The following is a 6,000-nucleotide window of genomic DNA, read 5'->3' on the forward strand; positions in this document are numbered from 1 at the left end:
CGTTGATAATGCAATGGAAAAAGAAGTCTTTTCAGTGGAGAGTCAATGGAATATTACAAAGAATGAATTTAGACCTTTACCACACAATGTATTCAAGCATTTGCAAATTAAAAAGACTCTAGACCTAAATGTAAGAGCTAACATTAAAAACTCTTAAAAGAAAACATAGCAGTAAATCCTCATGGTTTTATCAATTTAAGTAATAGTTTCTTTGATGGTTTTTATTTTAGTTTTTGGTGATTTCTTGAAAGCATAAGGAATGAAAGAATGAAGGAAAAGGTACAAATCAGATAAAATGGAAACTTTTGTTCTCAAATAATACCATTAAATAAAAGGAAGGCTTGCCTCATAATGGGGATAAATAATTGCACGTCATATATTTGAGAGCTTGTTTGGAGGTTCTAGAAGGGGAGCGCAGCTACTTGTATACCCTTGACCAAAGAACGGTCGTCCTCTTCGACGGAGCGCGCAGCTTCAGAAGGGACGCACATGGAGCAGTGAGGGAGGAAGGGGACACCCGCCTAGCCAGCCAGATCAGCCAAATCAACCCTGGCGATCAATGGGGTGACAGATGTCACAGCCAGATCGTCCTCACATCCCACATTATATATTTGATAAGGTACTTCTATTCAGAGTATATAATTCTTAAACCTCAACAATAAAATAATTTTAATTGGCAAAGGATTTAGCTGGGTGCAGTGACTCATGCCTAAAATCCTAGATACTTGTGAGGCAGAAATTAGGAAGACCGTAGTTTGAGGCCAGCCTCTGCAAAAAATTCGCAAGACTCTATCTCAATCAGTAAGCTTGGCATGGTGGCACACACCTGTCATCCCAGCTACATGAAAAGCATAAATAGAAAGATTGTAGTCCAGATTATCCTGGGCAAAACACAGACACTATTCATAAAATAACTAAAGCCAAAGAGGGGGCATGCCTCAAATGTGAAAGCCCAGCCTACCAAGTACAAGGCCCTGAGTTCAAACCTCAGGACCACCAGAAATGAAACTGGCAAATGATTGAAACAGACGTTGCTCCAAGAATGATATAAAAATGACCAAAAAGTGCATGCTTAGATGTTCAACGTCATTAGTCACTAAGAAAACGCAAATCAAAACCACACGGAGATAAAATCTCACACCCGCCAAAATGGCTTCACTTGATGATGGAGACAGTAAATGTTGATAAGGATAGAGAAATTAGAATTCTCATACATTGCCAAAGGGAATGTGAAATGGTGAATCCCCCTTCAAAAAATATTTAACAGTTTCTCAAATTGTGCCTACAATATGATCCAGCAATTACACATCTAGGTAAATACCAAAGAGAAGTTAAAACATACATTCATAGAAACATTACTTATCATACCCAAAAAAGTGAAAATAATCCAAATGTCCATCACCTGATGAATAACTAGTCAAAATGTATACACATACAACTGAGTGTTACCTGGAATTAAAGAATGAAATATTAGTATATGCCATGGCATGGGTGGACCTTGAAAAGTCTATGCTACGTGAAAGAAGTCAGTCCCAAAAGAGCATGTACTACATGGTTACATTTGTATGACATTCTCAGAGCAGGAAAATCTATACAGGCAGGGAGTAGATTACTGGTTGCCTATGATTTGTTGGTGAGGGGATGATGAAAAGGAATAGGGAATAGCTGATGAAAGTTATAGGGTTTCTTTGCTGGGGGAGGGAAAAAATGGTCTATAATTAGATTATGGTGCCATTTTCACAATCCTGTGAATATTCTGAGAGGCATTGAATTATAAACTTTAATTCAGTGAATTTTATAGTGTAAGAATTTTATTTCTATAAAGCTGCTTTAAATGTATTTTAGGGCCATCTTTTCTACAAGATAGAAGTCAGTCTTATCTCTATGCAACAATATTCATATATTCCTTGAAGAAAGATTACTTGCATTACTATCAGCTTTCTACAGTTGAATTCTACCTCTACAGAGTTATAAAATAACGACAATAGAAATTCAGTCAAATAGGAATGTCCCAGTATAATGAGTTAAACACCAGAGGATAGAGTGCCCAACTTGTCACTGAAAGGACACTTAGTCTTGCCCATATCCAAGTCTGGGGCAATTTTCCTTGAAAATCTGAGTGTGTTCTTACTGCAGTACTTTCCCAGTCTATTTCCTCTGCTTCAAGAATTCTTCATCTATATGTTAGCCTGGCTCATTTCCTCTTTTATTTCAATTTCTGTTCAACAATTACCCTCCCCTAATACACATATTTACTTTCCCTTCCCTAAACACATGTATTAGCTATCTATTGTTGCTTACCAAATTACCCCTGAAAGCTATGGCTGTAAACAACAAATGTTTATTGTCTCACAGTGTCTCTAGGGTTCCAGTGTTGGCTTACCTGGGTGGTCTGGTTCAGGTTGTCTCTGTCCACTGTGGTCAGGATATTGGCTAAGGCTGTAGTCATCTGAAGGCTGGACTGGCGCTGGGAGTCTGTTTCCTAGATGGCTTCTATCCATGGTGTTGCCAGGAGGTCTCCATTACTCACCACATGACACTCTTTATAAACTGCTTAAGTATCCTTACAACATGACAGCTAACTTCCCCAGAGCAAACAAACCTAAGGAAACAAGAAGGACACATGACTTTATTATCAAGCTTCGAAAGTCATACATCACTTCTACTTTATTCTATTTGTTAGAAGTCACTACACCCAGACCACACTCTAGGAAAGAGGATCTAGGCTCCACTTTTCAAAGAGAATGTAAAATAATTCTTGAGAGAGCCATTTTAGAGTCTGATAACATACCCCCACACAAACATATCCTCTTGTCTGGTACTCTCTACTGCCTTATTCAATTTTTGTTTCTTCATGTTGCTATTATTGTTATTTTGTTGTTGTTATAATTATTATATTTGTGCATCAAGTATTGCTTTCCCCACTATAATGTAAGACCTTAAAGCAGGAATATATCCAGTATTCCACACTAACATCTTAGCACCTAGAATAGTGCCAGACATATAATGACCATCTTGTTTCCTACCTAAATGAATATATGGATGAGGTTATAAGTTACAGAAGCAAAACCAACCTTGAAAACTTCTTGCTATGACTCCTAACTTAATATATTTCTCAATATTATATCTTAGAGGAATCCTAATGGTTGAATGTAAACCAACAATGATTCTGGGGAAGGAAAGGGAAACTTGACGTCTCCATGTCACTCCAGATGAGGCCTCGTTAACTCTTGCCAGATCCAAAACAAACTCTACAGACCAAATTTTAGGAAAGTCTTTCTCTGTTCCATACACCCAAAAGAAAACTCTCCCATTTTTTAAGAATCAGCAGAGGACTTAGTAGGTGGGAAATGATTGATAACCCCATATTTCCTTTCATACTTACAAAGTAAAGACTAGAAAGCACTGGAGAAATCTGAACCCAAGGGTTCAATACAAACATTTCATCTGGGTTTAGGAGTAAGAGAGCTTGAATGCTATCTTCCTCATTCACTCTTATTTATTCAGGATTTAGCAGCATTTCTGAAGCCAAATGTTGATGCTCCTTGGCTCTGGAGAATAAGGAAATCCTCATGCAATTAGGAAGCAGAGAGTAATGGAAAATACACAGGAGTGGGAGGTCAGAGTGCAGCACTAATTTGCTGAAAGCCTTATTTTGCATATCCATAAAAAGGTAGGGTGGGACTGAGTAGGATCTAAGTAACTTCAAGTTCCTATTCAGGTTAATCTATTCTACAAAGTTCAGAGATGTCTTAATATCTTCTGAATAATCTTTGCTAGCTTCTTACCAGAAATGTCAATGAGCACTGACATGAGGTGCACTTGCATTTCTCTTCTCTAGACTCTAGAAAGATGGAGTGAGGGGTGCTTGAAATGAAAAGGGTTTTTCTCTAGAATCTTTGTAGAACAGGAAAAAAATGATTGGAGGTATTGATGACAGCTGTTCTTTTCACATATCATATGAAGGAAAATGCAACTTTGGTACCCTGGAGAATGCAGGTCCCAGTCTTCCCTTTCTCTTACCAGTGTGGAGTGAAGAAGAACAACAGCTCCGACTTACAGAGGGTAGTGTTATTTCAAGGGCCATGGTGAGTTGACCAACTCAAAGCAAGCGGGTATACCACCTTCGCTGCTCCCTTTGTTGCCTTTCACTGAGGTTTATAAATCAAGACTAAAAGAGCCACAGTCTTTAGGGAAGCCTCAAGCTTAAGAGTCACATCCTTAAGCTTGGTATCCTGGCTAACAGGACAGTGATGTGGGTGGACAAGGGGACAAAGAGTTCATATTTTCTCTTTAATTTGCAGAGGGAACAAATGTCTTAGGACTTTCCATCTGTGCATCTGCCTCTACAGAGCCATAGAACAACACCCTCAAGACGGTAACAGTGATGATGAAAAGGAAAACAACAGCTACTATGGTTAAATTCTGGGCTCCAAACAACTCCCCTCCCTGCTGTGTCAGGAGAAGGAAAGGGTAAGGAATTGTTTCACCCAGGAATGTCCAATCATATCCTGGATAAGATTTGAATCTTAGGGCTGCCATAGTTCACTCAAAAACTCTTTTAGCAAAGAGAAAGAAGAGGAAGAATTTTTTTAAAAACACATGTTGGAAGGTGGGGAATGAGCAAAAAGACTGAGGCTCAATTTTTCACTTTGGGGCCTGTGATATGTGCAAGCTGGTGAATTCTAAAACATCAAAACTGGAAAAGGTCTCAGAGATATAGTACAAGATCCTCCTGTTTTAGAGAAAGAAACAGCACAGAGAAGTTAAGGAGTACATTAGCAGTTCTGCAGTGGGAAGACCACATAGTGGTTGGGAGCTATGGTTATAGTTACAGGCAAGAATGAATGGAACTTAAGAACGAGAGAAACAGGTGAAAACAAAATCAACACGCTGGCTTCCTCTGATGCTTGCAAACTGATTGGTCAATGGTAGTTGGTAACTATTAAGAAGTGTTACAATAAAGGGGGAATCTAAGATGTTCATAGATTTCTGGCTTGGTGTCATCTGTTAAGATGAGAGACACCAAGAGGGAGCAGGTCAAGTCAGAGACAACATGTAGGTGACACTAAAAGCCATGGCAGTGGATGAGATCTTTTGGGAAAGAATTTTTAAAAGAGGGTTGAGAATAGAGTACACAAACAATGCAAGTTCTTGAAATGCAGGATTAAAAAAAAAAAGACCTATGAAAACTGAGGTGTGGGGGACAACCTGGAGCAAAGGATATGAGAACCAAGGTCAGTCCATTCCAGTATCAGGAACCTTGGAGCCCATGTGTGCTTAGCCAGGCTCTGGGAACTTTCACTCTCTCCTGGCAGGAAAATCTCCAGTCCATTTGCCCTGTTTCACTCTTCTAGATGTCCCTGAATGAAGTTGTGAGGCTCTGTATGCAAAACCAGTACTCCCAGATATAATCCAGGATGGATGACTCCATTCTGAGATTTCCTGAATGCTCCATTCACCCACTTTTCCAGAGGGTCTGGTGTGCAGATGTGTCTTTTCAGGCTAAGTGGATACTCTGTTAGTACCTACTAAATCACAACTATTGGAACCATCTCCTATTTAACAGACTTAGAGCCTTGCAGAAAAGATGAGAGGAAGAGAAAAGAGAGAGTATGGAAGAGCAAGGAAAAGGCACTTCAAACAAACATCCAAATAGAAGTCTCTGTACCTTCAAAGCCCCATTTTCTTTTTGAATTCAATAAAGTATCATTTGCAAATAGTCGATAGGCTTCTGCTATGTGCCCTCAACTCAATTAACAACTCACAATACATATTTTCAAACATCTAGATTTCATAAACCAAGAGAAGGATAACATGGACAAAGGGACAAATAGCTCAGGATTTCAAATGAGCCCTGAAAATTGATGGAAGTAGGAGTAAGAACACTGGGATTAGAGCAAGAGATCTGAGTTCTAAATTTGCTCATGCCTGCAATGAGCTGTGGGTTCCTGGAGTATCTCCACTCAAAAACTATTTCCTGAGCAAAGATCTAGTCAA

The 6,000-nt window shown here is 39.1% G+C and overlaps 1 long non-coding RNA gene across 1 annotated transcript in view; it reads left to right on the forward strand.

The window, feature by feature from the left end:
- LOC141422395 (uncharacterized) overlaps positions 1-5,679 on the forward strand; it is a 153,787-nt gene extending 148,108 nt beyond the window's left edge. Inside the window, exons 4-5 of the long non-coding RNA XR_012446936.1 lie at positions 4,305-4,473; positions 5,570-5,679. This is a non-coding gene — a long non-coding RNA (uncharacterized lncRNA). The remainder of the gene's footprint in view (positions 1-4,304; positions 4,474-5,569) is intronic.
- Positions 5,680-6,000: the final 321 nt, after the last annotated feature.

This window comes from Castor canadensis, chromosome 4, assembly GCF_047511655.1.
Source record: "Castor canadensis chromosome 4, mCasCan1.hap1v2, whole genome shotgun sequence".
Taxonomy (NCBI): Eukaryota; Metazoa; Chordata; class Mammalia; order Rodentia; family Castoridae; genus Castor; species Castor canadensis.